The sequence below is a fragment of the Penaeus japonicus genome, unplaced genomic scaffold (assembly GCF_977035675.1).
Source record: "Penaeus japonicus unplaced genomic scaffold, GWHDUDI00000001_assembly GWHDUDI00000004, whole genome shotgun sequence".
In the NCBI taxonomy this organism is placed as follows: Eukaryota; Metazoa; Arthropoda; class Malacostraca; order Decapoda; family Penaeidae; genus Penaeus; species Penaeus japonicus.
In genome coordinates, this window is record NW_028234406.1 from 26,482,649 (window position 1) to 26,502,648 (window position 20,000).

The 20,000-nt window shown below is 48.0% G+C and overlaps 1 protein-coding gene and 1 long non-coding RNA gene across 3 annotated transcripts in view; both read right to left on the reverse strand.

Annotated features, from left to right (window-relative positions):
• Positions 1 to 20,000, reverse strand: part of LOC147471984 (terminal nucleotidyltransferase 5C) — a 282,249-nt gene that overhangs the window by 39,556 nt on the left and 222,693 nt on the right. The window contains exon 1 of one of the 2 annotated variants that reach the window (XM_086536385.1): positions 11,575 to 11,593. The exons of the other annotated variant lie outside the window; for it this stretch is intronic. The gene's annotated coding sequence lies outside the window, so the exon portion shown is untranslated. Of the gene's footprint in view, positions 1 to 11,574; positions 11,594 to 20,000 lie in introns of those variants that run through there. 2 annotated transcript variants of the gene reach the window in all.
• Positions 16,253 to 20,000, reverse strand: part of LOC147471985 (uncharacterized) — a 147,952-nt gene continuing 144,204 nt past the window's right edge. The window contains exon 4 of the long non-coding RNA XR_015191008.1: positions 16,253 to 16,311. This is a non-coding gene — a long non-coding RNA (uncharacterized LOC147471985). The remainder of the gene's footprint in view (positions 16,312 to 20,000) is intronic.

The window sequence follows — 20,000 nt, forward strand, 5'->3', positions numbered from 1 at the left end:
CTTGATTTCCGGCAGCTGAAAAACTTACATGGAAAATATCAACCAAGCAGAAAACCGGGGGGAGGGCGAGGGAAGGGAGGGAAGGGGAGGGAAAGGAGGGGGAAGAGGAGATAAAAATGTATCCAATCTCTTAGGAACAATGAGAGGCAATCTCCGTCGGCCGCTCGGGTTTGCAGCGTCCGGGCTTAGTCGGGAAGTTTTACGTTCCGGATATTGTCGAGCGAAAGTTCTTCCGATTTTGCGATTTTATTTTTGATCCCGCGACGTCCGGTCGACTGTGCAGCATTGCAATCCGGTCAGTCTCAGTCCCTTAGCCCATGCTGTGCGAGCCTCATGACCTGTGCCGAGCAGGAGTATCACTAGACAGCGGTGCAAGGACGAGACGTGTGTGCGTGTGAGATCAGGGTCGCTGTGTCTAGATGCTGCAGATCTTTGCAACGGGGGCACTAACTCGAACAAACCTTCTTCGGAGGCGAATGATGGCATCTTTTCCCCCTCTACGTGACACGCATAAATATACAGTATACAAGGGGAAAAGGATACATGACTCTACACTATATATATACGATTTAGATGTAGTATGTTCACTATGTTACTTATTATACCATCCTCACGGCATGATTTGTATTTATATTGTACGATATTGAAGAGTTGTGTACTATCATAATAGTGTTTTCAAGAGAGCGGCTCTCCCGAGAGGTATAGCCGAGATTACAGCGTCAAACCATGTTGTAAAATATTCTCGTATTCCTCACTCCCTCCACGCACAGGGAGTGGGCGTCAGCAAGGGAGAGGGTGTGGAAAGACCCCAAAAAGTACTCTCACTCTCGTCCAGTGTCATGTTACTATTGCAGCACCCACGCCCCCCCCCCTTCCCTTTCCTTTCCTTTCCTTAACTCCCCCCCTCCCCTCCCCTCCCCTCCCCCCTCTCAGTGCGTAACCCTTTTTCTTTTCCTCTTCTGCTTTTTTTATTCTATTAATACTATCAATACTAGGAAAGCGGGGGGGGGGGGGATAGGAGCAGAAGGAGGGTGAGGAAGAGGAGGAGGATGAGAAGAGGAAAGGAAAGGGGACGAGCATAAAGAGGGAGAAAAACGAAAATATAACATAAAAAAGAGAGAAGTGATAATGTGAGAGGGAGAGGGAGAGGGAGGGAGGGAAGGAGGGAAGAGTGAGCGAGCGAGAGAGACAAAGGATAAAGACAAAAATGAAGAGAGAAGACACGAAGCTGCAAAACCCCCTCTCCCTTCTCTCCTCCATACCCTTCTTTGCTCCATCTCCCCCACCCCAATCTCCCTTCATCCTATCCCTCCAAGCCATACCCCTTTTTGCCACTCTCGCCCTCCACCTCCCTTTACCGCCTCCTCCATCTCCATCTCTCTCTCTCTCTACCTCTCCGCCTCCCTTTCCCTTCTACCCTCATCCTTCCCCCTCACATTCCCATCTTCTCCCATCCATCTACTCTTCCCCCCCCCCTCCTTCCTCCCCCCCCTCTCAGCTCAAGGTAAAGGATGGGTAAGGAAGTCGACCTTGAAATGAAACCGCTTCTCAAGTCCCTTATACAGAAAGACTCCAGCATCCGCAGACACTCCCCCAACAAAGGCCACGGAACGTCCTATCATCGGGAAGAGCATCCTATAAATAAATAAAATCACGGCAATATCAGCTGATACGTCAGCGAGAGAAGTGAGAATGATCTTGTAAAGATATTCTTGCAGAAAAAAAAAGAAAAAGAAGAAGCCATTGAAAGTAAGGATAGCGGTTAATCTACGGCATCGCAACCCTCGTTTCAACAAAAGGCAGTATAAAAGAAATATCACTGAACAACACCGTGAATATCAATGTGCAACAAAAAATAAGTTATTTGTTAGTCTTAACCTACCATCTACCCTCATCTCTACCTAAGGCATTTACTTATTCTACCCCAAAATATCCCTTAATCTACCATCATCATCTATAACACAACCATGAATCTCATACACAATCCGTCAATAACTCTCCCTCACAACCCTGGTGACAAACCACATGAAAAGAAAGATCAATAAACAACTAAACAAATAAAAGTAGAGAGATCTAAATCACCTCTCCCCCATCCCCCTTTTTTTCATCGTAGTTAACGAAGCAACCAATAAATCAGCCAAGAAACCAAGGCAAACCGATTACCTCCTCCTTAATGACAGGAACTCCAATCCGACAAAAAAAAAAAAAAAAAAAAAAAAAAAAAAAAAAAAAAAAAAAAAGGCGGCGAGAAATTGCGAAATTGCTTTCAAGAACAAGCGGCAGCAAGGAGGAGGAGGGAGAAGGGGAAAGAGGGGAGGAAGAGGTAGAAGAGGGAGAAAGGGCGAGAAGAGGTAGAAGAGGGAGAAAGGGCGAGAAGAGGAGGAAGACGAACAAAATGAATGAAGAAGAAGATAAGATCCTAAACGTGATTCACAAGACTGATTTATAATATAGATGAATCGTAGCCCAACATTGTGTTTATGGAAATGAGCGAGAGATTTGAAAAATGACCAAGACAACAGGTTCCCAAGACCCTCTTCCCGCCCACCTATCTCAACCCCACATCCTACCCTCACCCACCCCCTAGCTTGGTGACGTCGAGCAGTCGAGTAGGTGGCAAAAGCAGAACAGAAAACAAGAGACAAAGGTTCCCCCCCCCCCTCCCCCCCTCCGGCTCTCCCCTCTCGTCATGCTCTCACTGTTGTCCATGGTCATGAGCCTTCAAAGTGAGCTCCTTATTTGCGCATGACCGAGCGGAATTCAGGCACTTAATCCGCGCGATCATCTATGTTCGAACGCAAGAATGACATCCCTCTCACTTTCTCTCCTCTCTGTCTCTGTATACCCCTACCCCAACCGTCTCCCCCCCCCCCTTCTCTCTCTCTCTCTCTCTCTCTCTCTCTCTCTCTCTCTCTCTTCCCCTATCCCCCCCTCTATCTCTCTACATCCCACTCACTCACTCTCTCTGTATCCCTCTATCCCTCTCTGTCATATGTCATTTCTTCCTGTCTCTCCCTTCCTTTCTATTTCTGTGTCCCTCTCCCAGGATGGCCCTGCTTGACAGATGCCTGACTCTCTGCCCGACGCGCCTAAATGCCACCGGGGAGGTCCTCTCTCTCACCTGAGTCCCTGGGTGTGAAGACGAGCCGCTGGAACTTCAATCGGTATCTCTTCTTCAGTCTTCAGTTGTTGTTTTTATTCTTCCTTTAACTCCTCATCATCATCATCATCATCATCATCATCATCATCATCATCATCATCATCATCATCATCATCATCATCATCATCATCATCATCGTCCTCTTCCATTCAACCGCATCAGCACTTTCAAAGAATCGGCGTCTTCTGTGAATTCTTATTACGTTTCTGACAGACGGTGGAACGCCTCCCCCCCCCCTTACCTCTCCCCTTCTCACGCCCCTTGAGAATCTTTCCCCCGACTCTCTCTCACCCTAACCCTTACTCCAACCTCTTTCCTCCTTTCCCCTAACTGTTACCCCCACCTCTTACTCCTTTTCCCCTACCGCCCCCCCTCTCACCCCCCACCTTATCATTCCCTAAATGAGACGTGTCACTCCTTATCGCCTCGACGTTTTGACACCGCACAGCAAGCACTCGTGTCGTGTAAGCGTGTCAATGTATACCCCCTAACCGGGAAAAACCGTACTTTACCTACATCGCTCACATACTGTACGTTGGGGCGAGGAATGTGCTTTTTGATACGTGTAAGTGTCCAAATATAGAAGCGCACATGAAAGGTAACGGGCGGACGGACCGACGGACCCCCCCCCCCACGCGCGCACACACAAATTATCTAAATCACATATCCACGACCAGACAGAGCTTAATATAGGTAGTCTTGCATCTATTAAATATGATAAAAAAGTAATGGAATTTATGCATTCTGGGTTCATAATTGTAGTTGTAGTAAGAATGCTTTCATTTTTGGTTCACAGTAATAGTACAAAGGTTTTAGAAGGGCAAGGTGATATATAAACACACATACATACATAAGACAGACAGACAGACAGACACACACATACATACATACAGAGAGAAAGACACACTCATATATACACACGCATACATACAGTCAGACAGACACACACAAAAAAATATACATTTACCAACTTAACACTTTCGGGGACAAACAAACGTTCATATAAAGCCAAGGCGACATATCATATACCCAGACAAGGAAACAGACACTCGTACATTGAATTACAAAAGGTGGGTGTGTGTGTTCCGTGTTAATTTCTTGTCCGCGTCTATAAATGAACTTAACACATAAGTAATGTGTATATAGTCCAACACAGAGGCTACATTTTATCTTACTAGGAATATTTAAGAATAAAAACTCCAGTCTTAAAGTCTTAAGCTTAAGGACTTAAGGTCTTAAGATCTCTCTCTCTCTCTCTCTCTCTCTCTCTCTAACTGTCTATATCTGTGTATACGTAACCTTGTCTGTGTCTCTCCACCTGCCCTGTCTTTTTGTCTGTTTCCATTACATATACACATGCCCATACGCGTGCACACACCTACACACACAGACACATACACCCCCCCCCACACACACACACACATTCCAATCCAAGAGCTCATAAGTGCACACAGACACGTACGTACACACGCGCGGAGCGGATCCCGTTAGCCAAGGTCGTCCACTACCTCTCACAGGCTCCCTCACTGGGTCGTCCGCACACTCGCCAGGGGGGAAAGTTTCTTAACACACACGCGCACATCATCACACTCTTGCTCTGTAATCCGCCTCGACTGATAGCCAATTCACCATCACTACCACCACCACCATCCTCAGCCTCATCATCATCATCATACACACGCGCAAACTAACTCACCCACCCACTCACTCACAAGCACACCCACTCACTCACTCACAAGCACAATCACTCACTCACTCACTCACAAGCACAATCACTCACTCACTCACAAGCACAATCACTCACTCACTCACTCACAAGCACAATCACTCACTCACTCACTCACAAGCACAATCACTCACTCACTCACTCACAAGCACAATCACTCACTCAATCACCCACCACCCACCTACCCACCTTGTCACCATTCTTGTTCTACAGCATTTGCATCCTGATAAGCAAAATAATCATCACACACATACACCCTTGTCATCACATCTTCATCACCACACTTCTATTCAGTACCCTCCCCCACCTGACTGGAAGCTCACATCACCAATGGCTTCTGTTAAACTCCGTGTCATTATTTACTACAGATTACGCTATGGATCAATGCTGTATGTGTGCGCGTTATCGGCGTCCCGCGGTCTCTTCTGCGAGTGTCATTCCGCCAATTAGTTACCATTAAGGGACTATTAAAAACGTATCAAGTCATTAGTAAGTTGCCCTTTAGTTACTGATGATAATTACTATATCAGTTGTTGCTTTTTATCAGTATCCCTTTAGTAATGTTCGGTTTGAGTTCCCCTTTCTCAAAACCGGTGCCAATGAAACGCATGAATCACTCACTCACTCACTCATTCACACGAAAAACCCATGTGAACAATAAACAGATGGCTAGAAATTTGTTGTTGCCGTCTTTAAGTCTATTAAATTTAAGACGAAATGATAAAAGGAGTCAAGAACTAATGACATTATCAGTACCATTAAACATTTCATCTAATACCGTTAGAACCATTATATTCATAGTAAGCATGTGTCATTACACCATTTCTATCATATCCACAACCATCATTATGAATTATTATCATTGTAATTAATGTGTCTAGCATGTGAATTATACACACATTTTAACGCATGATTAAAGCGGTAACAAAAAACATGTTACCACCAAAAACTTGTCTTTAACAGTCTCAATTAGGCAAGAGCAGCCTACCAAATTCATAATCAGCAAGAACAGCTTAGCGCCGTTGTCAGGAAATGGGGTAAATCAGCAGTGGGGTAAACTCAGTCAGAAATAAGGTAAACTGAGCAATGGGGGAAAGTCAGTTGCAACCAAAGTTTTGAAGATTACATTAAAAACTTTTTAAAAAATCCTCGTATATCATGAAGAAAGAGTAGTGCTGTTGTGTCTGGCGATTGATGACTAAGCTTTCGCGCGCACATGTGTATACCAGTATACGACAGAGGAAAAAATAAGAGGAGGACTGGAAAGGGAAGGGAAACTGGAAGGAGAACGAGAAGGGGAAGAGGGAAGGGGAGGTGAAGAGGGAAGGGGAGGGGAAGGGAAAAGGAAGGGGTAGGGAAAAAGAAAGGGAAGGGGAAAGGGGAAAAGGGAGAGGAAGGGAAAAGAAAGGGGAAAGGAAAAAGGAGGGGAAGGGAAGGGAAAAGGAAGAGGAAGGGAAAAGGAAGAGGAAGGTGAAAGGAGGAAGGGAAGGGCGGGAGAAGAGGAAAGTGGAAGAGGGAGCAAAGTTATTGTGTTCCGTAAATTCGACGATACAATTCCAGACTATTTATGGTGGTCGACAGAGTACGGGGAGTGGGAGAGGAGAGAGAGAGCAGAGAGAGAGAGAGAGAGAGAGAGAGGGGGGGAGAGGGGGAGAGGGAGAGAGGGAGAGAGGGGGAGGGGGAGAGAGAGAGAGGGGGGGGGGGAGAGGGAGAGGGAGAGGGAGAGAGGGAGAGGAGGGGAAGAGAGGGAGGGAGGGAGAGGGGAGAGGGAGAGAGGAGAGGGAGGAGGGGGAGAGGGGAGGGAGGGGGAGAGAGGGGGAGGGGGAGGGGGAGAGGGAGAGGGAGAGAAGGAGAGGGTGAGGGAGAGGGAGAGAGCACAGAGTACACCAAGGACGAGCCAATCCGCACGCGTCGCCTTTTTACAGCCTTCGATAAAACCAGGTCACGTGAGCAAGCCTCGAAGGGATTTCGTGCATGACCTGGTCCCTCCCCCCCCTACACCCTGCACCCCTTCCACTTCACTCTCCCCCCCCCCCTCCCAAATACCTACCCTCATACGTATACACACGAGAACTACATCTATCTTTATCAATATTTCTAATTATTCATTAATTTTATCTGAATGCCAACTCTTAGAGAAATTTTATCCCTATTATGTCTTTTTTTTAGGGGTGGGAAAAGGGAAGGGGATGAAGGAGAAAGAGGAGGAGGGGAAGTAGATGATTACGATCCTCCTTACTAGATAAATAAATAACTTTTACCAAAACCTAAAATCCTGAAAGAAACAGCAAACCAAAATGTCAAAAAATACAAAATACAAATCTAAAAATATCCACCTTTTTTAGGGCCATTTTCCCTCGTTGCAGCTTTTTTGAAATGTTAATTGCAAACAGAAGCGAATTTTCTTTTCTTCTTTTCTTTGAAGTCGCGGTCACATTGTGTCATGTCAAGGCCCTTAATTTAGCCTTGGTCCTCAAGCCAAGGGGAGAGGGCTGGAGAGGGACAAGGAGGGAGAGGGAGTGGGAGAGAGTGAAAAAGAAGAAAGAGGGAAAGGGAAACGAAAGGAGGGAAACGAAAGGAGGGAGAGGGAGAGAGGGAGGGAGAGAGAGAGTGAAAGAGAAAAAAGAGGGAAAGGGTAACACGAAGATAGGAAAGGCGAGGGGTGGGGGGGGGGGGGGGGAGCGAGGGAGAGAAGCAGAAGAAAGTGAGAGAAAGCGAATGAGCTTAAAATAAAACTATGAACCGACGTGAAAGTTACAGTAACGAAAGTCACAAATTGCAAAATGATAAATAAAAAAGACAAAAACAAATAAGATAAGACTGATTATTGCAGAAAAAATAGATGGCGAAGAGAAATTACCAAAGCCTAATAGCAAGTGATAGAAACAAAAATGAAAGATAAGAAATACGATAATGGAAAAATCTCCAAGCAAAGGCAAAGGAAAAAACAAAAATTGCCAATACACAAGAAAAACAAGAAAAACAAAAAAACAAAACGACCACGTCCCCACTCCCCCCCCTCCCCCATTCCAACCGCGATTCCACAAAGTATAACAATTTTACCGAGAGCGCTAACGAGGGCAAGGGGTGGGAGGGGATGTAGGGGGGAAGGAGGAGGAGGAGGAGGAGGAGGAGGAGGAGGAGGAGGAGGAGGAGGAGGAGGAGGAGGAGGAGGAGGAGGGGGAGGGAGGAAGGGTGTTCGCTTCACCCCCCCCCCCTCCTCCATCAAGGTTCAGCCCGTCACTTTCCTCGCTCGCACCTTCGTCAGTCACGGCAAGGGCGTCACGCTGACTCGAATACTTCTCCCCCCCACCCCTCCCCCCTCATTCCATCGGTCCTCTCCCCTCCGCCTCGCTCTCCTCTTCATCGTTCCTCCAACCCCTCCCCTCCCCCCTTCCCTCCCCCTAACAACATACACAAATCGCCCATTACTCTCACGGGAGGACGCCTTCGTTAACGATTTGAGCATCGCTGCGAGAGGAAGGCGTCGGGGAAAGGGGGAAAGGAAGCGGTGTAGCGAAAGGAAAAAAATGAATAGGGAAGGGGGGAAGGAAGGGAAGGGGGGAAGGAAGGGAAGGAAGGGAAGGAAGGGAAGGAAGGGAAGGAGGGGAAGGGGGAAGGAGGGGAAGGGGGGAAGGAAGGGAAGGGGGGAAGGAGGGGAAGGGACGAAGGGGAAGAAAAGGAATAGGTGACGGAGGAGGGATGGGAAAAGGGGAAAGCGGGGGAAGTTGGGGGGAGGGGGGGTTGGGAAAGAGACAGAATGTGACGCCACTTTTTGTGGGAAAGTCACGGTCGCAAGACAAGGATTTCTTCTGAATCTAAGGACTCGGGGAGAGAGAGAGCGGGGCTGAGGGCGAAAGAGGGCGTGACAATATATAGACAAATTAATAGGTAATAAAACAAAAAAATAAAAGCGAAAGCAAAAAAAGAGCTACAAATAGATAGCTAGGTCTAGGTAGACCCGCAGGACGTAGATAGATGTATGGCAACGCTGGAGACGGAGAGAGAATTAATCTTCACGAGGCCACTATTAACGCCCTCGGTATCGACACCGATGCGCGGAATGTCGCTCAACGAACGGGACCGAACGGCGTAGTAGTAACGAGCAGCAGGGGGGGGAGGGACTGGGGGAGGGGAAGGGCCGCGGGAGGTTGTATGGGGAGGGGCAGAGGGGGGTAAGCGCACGTGTGACCTCCTCGTGATAAAAGAAAAAAAGACGAACGAAATTACGTCTTCGCCACCGAACCGCGCGCCAAGGTCACCGGAAACGAGCCGCCGTTAACAGGTAAACAAAATCTCTTTCCACGCAGACAAACAAACGCGCACCACCGAGTCCGTCGATCGCTATTTCCCAACGAGCGTGAATTAGCCCCGCGCGCTCGCCCGTCACGTCACGTCACGAGGATGAGAAACGTGGTACTCCGGGGATGGGGGGGGGGGGGGGGTTAGGAGAACAGGTTCACGATATGAAGATTATTTTCGATAAATTTTGATTTCATCATGATTCTCTCTCTCTCTCTCTCTCTCTCCGTCAATAACAATCAACAACAATGAAAACAGCACCGCCAAAAGCCAGCATCATATCAAAATCAAACAAAAGGAAACAAAAAGGAAAAAAACGAAGAAAAAAAGGCCGTGATTTCTTTTCGCATACTTCTCCCGCCTGCCTTTTGAGGTCACATTCTTGCGAAGGCTGTCGTGGCGCCCAGCCCGACCTCGCCGGCTGCGCTATTATGCTAGCTAATGAGCTAGCAACACGGCTCGGCATGTGCTGCATATTGCGTGTGCGCCTTTTCCCAAAATCATTTTTTTTAAGATTTGTAGGTATTTTGCTTTTTGTAGTTTTCTCTCTGGGCCCCTACACCCTCTCCCTCCTCCTCTCTCAATCTCTCCCCCCCTCTCTATCAATCTCCCCCCCTCTCTATCAATCTCTCCTCCTCTCACAATCTCTCCTCCTCTCACAATCTCTCCTCCTCTCTTCCTTTCTATTTCTCCTTTCTATTTCTCCTCTCTCTCCAATCTCTCCCTCTCTCCCTCCCCCACTTCATTTTTATAGCTAGTTTGATTTATCATTCAGCATAAATTAGTCTGAAAATGCGAGGTACCTAACCCAAAATGCTGTGAAAATGCTCCAAAATGCTCAATGACACTCTTCGGTGCCACCAGTAACGAGTTTTAGAACTTTCAAATCAACTGACAGCGTTCGAACTTAATGTGAAATAACTTTCACCCACCCACTCTTTAACTGTCTGTCTGTCTGTTTCGCGCGCACATGAGTGCGTGCGACTGCACGAGTTTCTTCTGATTTACATTTCTCCATTCTTTTCTCTTCTCTCCTCTCCTTTCTTTCTCCCTCTCACTCTTTCAATTCACTCTTTCACTCGCTCTCACCACACGCAACCTCAGCCATTGCAACAGGATCCAAGACAAAGCTCTTCGAAGACCCGTGTAAGAGCGCGCCCGGCCCGGAGCGCGATTGCGTCATCGGCGGCGGCGGCGGCGGCGACGGCGGTGGGAGGAGTGGCGGGGGGAGGGGGGAGGGTGACAGAGCAACAAAAGCCGTGTCTTGTAACCTGTTCTCGCGCGCGGGACCCACGTGTCTGGCGCGTCTTTTATTCAACAGTTGTGCAGTTTCACCCTCTATTTTTAGTCGTCTTATATTGAACAATGAATATGACTTATCAATTTCATACTCACTTTTTTTTCTCTAAAAAAAAGAAAAACACAATCAGTGTTTTCACCAATTCTTTCACTCTAACCATCCAGTGCATTTTCTCTCTCATCAAGTGTTTCTCTTATTCTGCCTCAATCCATCTGTCTTCATATTCATTTTTGCCTTTATCTTTATTCGTCATGTCACTCTCATTATGTCTTAATCTATTTCAATTCCCGGCGACCTGCTTGATTGGCTAGCTTCTCCACAGGGCGACAGTATCGAGGGGTTGCTTGTCCGTGGGCGTGCGCGCAATGTATGCTAATACAGGGCACGGATACACCACATGTGAGCTTGTTAGTCTTCTCACTGATCGACGCCCATATTCTTATCACCGCCGGCAAGTCTAACGCTATCGTCACTGGCCAGGTCAGTCGCCTACTTTCTCTTGGGTAATATGCTAACGCTGACACAGGTGAATGCAGGCGCACGCAGACACGCACAAGAACACACAAATAGTTTCAAATAGACAAGGATATAGACACACACACAGGTGGATGGAGACACGTAGACAGAGATACGTCCACGCATGCACACACAAACACGCACAATAATATTATATATAAATATAAATATAAATATAAATAATATAAACACACACACACACAAACCCCGTTTACATGCACAGAAAAATGCAACAAGCATATGCCCCTATCAGAAACAAACACTCCTCTATCCAATGTGCACGCACGCTAACCTCCCCCCCCCACACACACACCACTCCTGACAAACACGTCTTCTTCCCCCTTATCTAAATCTAGCAGTCCACCATGACACCCGAGTGAGATCTGGCCAGTTGTACTCCCAAGCGGACACACCCCCTTAGCTTAATAGATTAAAAAATAAAAGCATAAAAATGTAAGAAAAGATTATACGGTGCACTATCCAATGGATACTTTGACAATCGCAAAACCTTTTCTTTGCGATAACGAATGTAATAACCACATTAAACGAAACAAAAACTCAAATTCTCACCACAGAATTAAGACAAAAAGAATGTCATTCTTTCCGGACTCGCCAAAAGACCAGATTACCTGCAAAGGGAAAAGAGAACAAGTTAGTTGACACAGAAAACAAAAAATAAACTTAAGAAAAAACACAATATGAAAAAAAAACAGATTATAATAATTTTGTATAATCGGTAAACGCTCAGATAACCTCACCTGGACAACGTTGTCAGTTAGTATGACCTTATTAAGAAGGAGAGGAGGGAGGGGAGGTAGGGAAAGGGAGAGGGAGAGGGAGGGAGAGAGACAGGAGAGAGAGAGGGAGAGAGGAAAGAGAGAGAGACAGGAGAGAGAGAGGGGGGGAGAGGAGAGAGAGAGGGGGGGAGGAGAGAGAGAGGGGGGAGAGGAGAGAGAGAGGGGGGAGAGGAGAGAGAGAGGGGGGGAGAGGAGAGAGAGAGGGGGGGAGAGGAGAGAGAGAGGGGGGGAGAGGAGAGAGAGAGAGGGGGGGGAGGAGAGAGAGAGAGGGGGGGGGGGAGGAGAGAGAGAGGGGGAGAGGAGAGAGAGAGAGAGGGGGGAGGGGGAGGAGAGAGGGGGGGGGGGGAGAGAGAGAGAGGGGGGGGGGGAGAGAGAGAGAGGGGGGGAGAGGAGGAGAGAAGGGGGGAGAGGAGAGAGGAGGGGGGAGAGAGAGGAGGGGGGGGAGAGGAGAGAAGAGGGGGAGGAGGGAGAGAGAGAGAGGGGGAGGAGAAGAGAGGGAGGGGAGAGAGAGAGGGGGAGAGAGAGAGGGGGGAGGAGGAGGAGGAGGGAGGAGGGGGGGAGAGGAGGAGGGAGAGGGAGGAGGAGGGAGGGAGAGGAGGAGGAGGGGGGAGAGAGGGGGGGAGAGGGAAGGAGGAGGGAGGAAGGAGGAAGGGAAGGAGGAAGGGAGGGAGGGAGGGAGGGAGAGGGGGGGATGGGTACCCAGAGTGTCAGGAAAACGCGAGCGAGAAGAGAGTAAACGGCAGAACGCCCAAGGCTGGCAAAGTGCTGAGTCATTTTTGTGATCTTGATTTGTTGCGATGTTGCCACTTTTTTGTGGATGGGGAGAGGGGAAGGGCTGGGGGTTGTGGGTGGGGAGAGGAATAGGGTGGAGGGTGCCACGGAGGAATGATGCAACACCTTGCAAGATCTACATGTGCTACATCTCTCGATGTAGTTGTAGCCCACATTTTGCCTAGTCTAGCGATGACATTTACGAGTTGCAAATGATGACGAAGATAATAAACGCGATGATATTTTCTTTAGACAAATCAATCCAAGATAGTGATGGTGATAATTACGATGATACGACACAAATCTATCATTATCATTACCATTTCTACCGCTATATCCTTAATCATCATTATTGCACATTGAGTAATAATTAGTCGTCACTTCGCCAGGGGGTTAATTGCCCTGTACATCGCTCATCACGAACATCACCTTCCAATCACAATTAAAGGAATGAGCGTGCAAGCAAAGGTAATTAGAAAGGGGGATGAGGTGGGCAAGAGGGGGGGGGGGAGGAGGGAAAGAAGGGAAGGGGGGAAGGGGGAAGGAGGGGAAGGGGGGAAGGAGGGGAAGGGGGGAAGAGGGGGGAAGGGGGGAGGTGGGGAAGGGACTAAGGGGAAGTGAAGGTATAGGTGTCGGAGGAGGGATGGGAAAGGGGGAAAGCGGGGGAAGTTGGGGGGAGGGGGGGTTGGGAAAGAGACAGAATGTGACGCCACTTTTTGTGGGAAAGTCACGGTCGCAAGACAAGGATTTCTTCTGAATCTAAGGACTCGGGGGGAGAGAGAGCGGGGCTGAGGGCGAAAGAGGGCGTGACAATATATAGACAAATTAATAGATAATAAAACAAAAAATAAAAGCAAAAGCAAAAAAAAAAAAAAGAGCTACAAATAGATAGCTAGGTCTAGGTAGACCCGCAGGACGTAGATAGATGTATGGCAACGCTGGAGACGGAGAGAGAATTAATCTTCACGAGGCCACTATTAACGCCCTCGGTATCGACACCGATGCGCGGATGTCGCCCCTCTCAACGAACGGGACCGAACGGCGTGTAGTAACGAGCAGCAGATGGGGGGGGGGGGAGGGACTGGGGGAGGGGAAGGGCCGCGGGAGGTTGTATGGGGAGGGGCAGAGGGGGGTAAGCGCACGTGTGACCTCCTCGTGATAAAAGAAAAAAAGACGAACGAAATTACGTCTTCGCCACCGAACCGCGCGCCAAGGTCACCGGAAACGAGCCGCCGTTAACAGGTAAACAGAATCTCTTTCCACGCAGACAAACAAACGCGCACCACCGAGTCCGTCGATCGCTATTTCCCAACGAGCGTGAATTAGCCCCGCGCGCTCGCCCGTCACGTCACGTCACGAGGATGAGAAACGTGGTACTCCGGGGATGGGGGGGGGGGGGGGGTAGGAGAACAGGTTCACGATATGAAGATTATTTTCGATAAATTTTGATTTCATCATGATTCTCTCTCTCTCTCTCTCTCTCTCTCTCTCTCTCTCTCTCTCTCTCTCTCTCTCTCTCTCTCTCTCTCTCTCTCTCTCTCTCTCTCTCTCTCTCGTCATCAATAACAATCAACAACAATGAAAACAGCACCGCCAAAAGCCAGCATCATATCAAAATCAAACAAAAGGAAACAAAAAGGAAAAAAAAAACGAAGAAAAAAAGGCCGTGATTTCTTTTCGCATACTTCTCCCGCCTGCCTTTTGAGGTCACATTCTTGCGAAGGCTGTCGTGGCGCCCAGCCCGACCTCGCCGGCTGCGCTATTATGCTAGCTAATGAGCTAGCAACACGGCTCGGCATGTGCTGCATATTGCGTGTGCGCCTTTTCCCAAAATCATTTTTTTTAAAGATTTGTAGGTATTTTGCTTTTTGTAGTTTTCTCTCTGGGCCCCTACACCCTCTCCCTCCTCCTCTCTCAATATCGCCCTCTCCCTCCTCCTCTCCCAATCTCTCCCCCTCTCTCTATTCTCCTCTCTTCCTTTCTATTTCTCCTCTCTCTCCAATCTCTCCCTCTCTCCCTCCCCCACTTCATTTTTATAGCTAGTTTGATTTATCATTCAGCATAAATTAGTCTGAAAATGCGAGGTACCTAACCCAAAATGCTGTGAAAATGTTCCAAAATGCTCAATGACACTCTTCGGTGCCACCAGTAACGAGTTTTAGAACTTTCAAATCAACTGACAGCGTTCGAACTTAATGTGAAATAACTTTCACCCACCCACTCTTTAACGGTCTCTCTGTTTCGCGCGCACACGAGTGCGTGCGACTGCACGAGTTTCTTCTGATTTACATTTCTCCATTCTTTTCTCTTCTCTCCTTTCTTTCTCCCTCTCACTCTTTCAATTCACTCTTTCACTCGCTCTCACCACACGCAACCTCAGCCATTGCAACAGGATCCAAGACAAAGCTCTTCGAAGACCCGTGTAAGAGCGCGCCCGGCCCGGAGCGCGATTGCGTCATCGGCGGCGGCGGCGGCGGCGACGGCGGTGGGAGGAGTGGCGGGGGGAGGGGGGAGGGTGACAGAGCAACAAAAGCCGTGTCTTGTAACCTGTTCTCGCGCGCGGGACCCACGTGTCTGGCGCGTCTTTTATTCAACAGTTGTGCAGTTTCACCCTCTATTTTTAGTCGTCTTATATTGAACAATGAATATGACTTATCAATTTCATACTCAACTTTTTTTTCTCTAAAAAAAAGAAAAACACAATCAGTGTTTTCACCAATTCTTTCACTCTCACCATCCAGTGCATTTTCTCTCTCATCAAGTGTTTCTCTTATTCTGCCTCAATCCATCTGTCTTCATATTCATTTTTGCCTTTATCTTTATTCGTCACGTCACTCTCATTATGTCTTAATCTATTTCAATTCCCGGCGACCTGCTTGATTGGCTAGCTTCTCCACAGGGCGACAGTATCGAGGGGTTGCTTGTCCGTGGGCGTGCGCGCAATGTATGCTAATGCAGGGCACGGATACACCACATGCGAGCTTGTTAGTCTTCTCACTGATCGACGCCCATATTCTTATCACCGCCGGCAAGTCTAACGCTATCGTCACTGGCCAGGTCACTCGCCTACTTTCTCTTGGGTAATATGCTAACGCTGACACAGGTGAATGCAGGCGCACGCAGACACGCACAAGAACACACAAATAGTTTCAAATAGACAAGGATATAGACACACAAGTGGATGGAGACACGTAGACAGAGATACGTCCACGCATGCACACACAAACACGCACAATAATATTATATATAAATATAAATATAAATATAAATATAAATAATATAAACACACACACACACACACACACACAAACCCCGTTTACATGCACAGAAAAATGCAACAAGCATATGCCCCTATCAGAAACAAACACTCCTCTATCCAATGCGCACGCACGCTAACCCCCCCCCCCCCCCACACACACACACCACTCCTGACAAACACGTCTTCTTCCCCCGTATCTAAATCTAGCAGTCCACCATGACACCCGAGTGAGATCTGGCCAGTTGTACTTCCAAGCGGACACACCCCCTTAGCTTAATAGATTAAAAAATAAAAGCATAAAAATGTAAGAAAAGATTATACGGTGCACTATCCAATGGATACTTTGGCAATCGCAAAACCTTTTCTTTGCGATAACGAATGTAATAACCACATTAAACGAAACAAAAACTCAAATTCTCACCACAGAATTAAGACAAAAAGAATGTCATTCTTTCCGGACTCGCCAAAAGACCAGATTACCTGCAAAGGGAAAAGAGAACAAGTTAGTTGACACAGAAAACAAAAAATAAACTTAAGAAAAAACACAATATGAAAAAAAACAGATTATAATAATTTTGTATAATCGGTAAACGCTCAGATAACCTCACCTGGACAACGTTGTCAGTTAGTATGACCTTATTAAGAAGGAGAGGAGGGAGGGGAGGTAGGGAAAGGGAGAGGGAGAGGGAGGGAGAGAGACAGGAGAGAGGAAAGAGAGAGGGGGGAGAGGAGAGAGAGAGGGGGGGGGAGAGGAGAGAGAGGAGGGGGGAGAGGAGAGAGAGAGAGGAGGGGGGAGAGAGAGAGAGAGGGGGGGGGAGGAGAGAGAGAGAGGGGGGAGAGGAGAGAGAGAGGGGGGGGGAGAGGAGAGAGAGAGGGGGGGAGAGGAGAGAGAGAGGGGGGGGAGAGGAGAGAGAGAGGGGAGGAGAGAGAGAGAGGGGGGGAGAGGAGAGAGAGAGAGGGGGGGAGAGGAGAGAGAGAGAGGGGGGAGAGGAGAGAGAGAGGGGGGAGAGGAGAGAGAGAGAGGGGGGGAGAGGAGAGAGAGAGAGGGGGGGGAGAGGAGAGAGAGAGAGGGGGGGAGAGGAGAGGAAGGGAAGGAGGAAGGGAGGGAGGGAGGGAGGGAGGGAGGGAGGGAGAGGGGGGGATGGGTACCAAGAGTGTCAGGAAAACGCGAGCGAGAAGAGAGTAAACGGCAGAACGCCCAAGGCTGGCAAAGTGCTGAGTCATTTTTGTGATCTTGATTTGTTGCGATGTTGCCACTTTTTTGTGGATGGGGAGAGGGGAAGGGGTGGGGGTTGTGGATGGGGAGAGGAATAGGGTGGAGGGTGCCACGGAGGAATGATGCAACACCTTGCAAGATCTACATGTGCTACATCTCTCGATGTAGTTGTAGCCCACATTTTGCCTAGTCTAGTGATGACATTTACGAGTTGCAAATGATGACGAAGATAATAAACGCGATGATATTTTCTTTAGACAAATCAATCCAAGATAGTGATGGTGATAATTACGATGATACGACACAAATCTATCATTATCATTACCATTTCTACCGCTATATCCTTCATCATCATTATTGCACATTGAGTAATAATTAGTCGTCACTTCGCCAGGGGGTTAATTGCCCTGTACATCGCTCATCACGAACATCACCTTCCAATCACAATTAAAGGAATGAGCGTGCAAGCAAAGGTAATTAGAAAGGGGGATGAGGTGGGCAGGGGGGGGGGGAGGAGGGAGGCAGTAGGAAAGATGGGAAAGGGGTGAGGAGGAGGAGGAGGAGAGAGATGAAGGAGGAGGAGAGAGATGAAGGAGGAGGAGGAGGAGGAGAGAGCTGGAGCTGGAGGAGGAGGAGGAGGAGGAGGAGGAGGAGGAGGAGAGAGCTGGAGGAGGAGGAGGAGGAGGAGAGAGGAGGAGGAGGAGGAGGAGGAGGAGAGAGCTGGAGGAGGAGGAGGAGGAGAGAGCTGGAGGAGGAGGAGGAGGAGAAGGAGAGAGCTGGAGGAGGAGCAGGAGGAGAAGGAGAGAGCTAGAGGAGGAGCAGGAGGAGAAGGAGAGAGCTAGAGGAGGAGCAGGAGGAGAAGGAGAGAGCTGGAGGAGGAGCAGGAGGAGAAGGAGAGAGCTGGAGGAGGAGCAGGAGGAGAAGGAGAGAGCTGGAGGAGGAGCAGGAGGAGAAGGAGAGAGCTGGAGGAGGAGCAGGAGGAGAAGGAGAGAGCTGGAGGAGGAGGAGGAGGAGGAGGAGGAGGAGGAGGAGGAGGAGGAGGAGGGGGAGGAGGGGAGAGCTGGAGAAGGAAGAGGAGGAGGATGGGTGTTACGGGAAAGGGGGGAAGCAAAGGAGAGATAAGGAAAGGAAGCATAGGGGAGGGGAGGGAAGGGGGAAGGATGGTGATGGTGAGGGGGGGGGGGCATCCAGGAATGCAGCTCACCTTCTCAATACATCTTCAGGTCACTTAAATATACCCATGAGTCTTCTTAATCTCAAAGAACACAAACATCTTATCAACATCAACCCCCCCCCCCACCCTACCTTACCTTCAACAAATCATATAGTTTTAGATCCTGTTTGAGAGAGGGGGGGGAGGGGGGAGAAAAGGTATTCATAAAAAGACTCGACACTTGCAAGTAACTAAACCTGCAATGCTTGGGTGGACTTTTGAGATGGAATGAAGCGAGTGTGTGTGTTTGGTCGACTACTACAGTATTCTACATAACTCTTTCTCGCTCTTATTTACTGTAGTCTCTCTCTCTCTCTCTCTCTCTCTCTCTCTCTCTCTCCTCTCTCTCCTCTCTCTCCTCTCTCTCCTCTCTCTCCTCTCTCTCCTCTCTCTCCTCTCTCTCCTCTCTCTCCTCTCTCTCCTCTCTCTCCCTCTCTCTCTCTCTCTCTCTCTCTCTCTCTCTCTCTTTTTTTTTTTTCTCTCTCTCTCTCTCCTCTCTCTCTCTCTCCACTCTTTCCCTCCTACCTCTCTTTTCCTCCCCCATACTTTCCACTCTCCCTCCCCCTCCCCCTACCTCTCCCTGTCCCCTCCCCACCATCGCCACCATCACCAAAAGCAACCAAAATAAATCGACTTCTGTCACCATGGACGCCTGAGCGCTCTTCTCGCTTTCTTTATGGTGTCGGCGATCGAATGAAAGCACTATACTCCGGAGCGTGGTGTGTTCTTGAGAAATACCGAGCTGAGAAAATAACTGCTACATAAATCACTGAAGAAGCTTAAGATTGGTTACCAAGTGCGTGGAGAGTGAATCACTGCAACATAAAACTGATAATAGATCATGATTATAATAATAATGATAATAAAAAAACAACTAATAACAGTGATAACAATCATAGCAACAACAAAAATAATTATACATCATAACGATAAGACTAATGATACCAGCAGTAAAAAATAATAATAATAAATAATAATATCAATAAACAATCGTAAAAAGAGTAAAACCGACTTAAAACACGGAACCCCGATTATGCAAATGGCGCAAAAATCAAGGTGCGCCGACAGCGAGGGGAGGGAAAAAGGGGCGTAAACACCAACATAACGAGATCACGTCCGGTTTCGTTGGCGAGACAGAAGTGAATATCAGGCTTCTTTTTTGTTATGGAGATGAAAAAAGCTGGGAAGAGAGAGAGAGAGAGAGAGAGAGAGAGAGAGAGAGAGAGAGAGAGAGAGAGAGAGAGAGAGAAAGAAAGAGAGAGAGAACTAGAAAGAGAGAGAGAACTAGAAAGAGAGAGAGAACTAGAAAGAGAGAGAGAACTAGAAAGAGAGAAAGAGAGAACTAGAAAGAGAGAAAGAGAGAACTAGAAAGAGAGAAAGAGAGAACTAGAAAGAGAGAAAGAGAGAACTAGAAAGAGAGAAAGAGAGAACTAGAAAGAGAGAAAGAGAGAACTAGAAAGAGAGAAAGAGAGAACTAGAAAGAGAGAGAGAGAGAACTAGAAAGAGAGAGAGAGAGAACTAGAAAGAGAGAGAGAGAGAACTAGAAAGAGAGAAAGAGAGAACTAGAAAGAGAGAGAGAACTAGAAAGAGAGAAAGAGAGAACTAGAAAGAGAGAGAGAGAGAACTAGAAAGAGAGAGAGAGAGAACTAGAAAGAGAGAGAGAGAGAGAGAGAGAGAGAGAGAGAGAGAGAGAGAGAACTAGAAAGAGAGAGAGAGAGAACTAGAAAGAGAGAGAGAGAG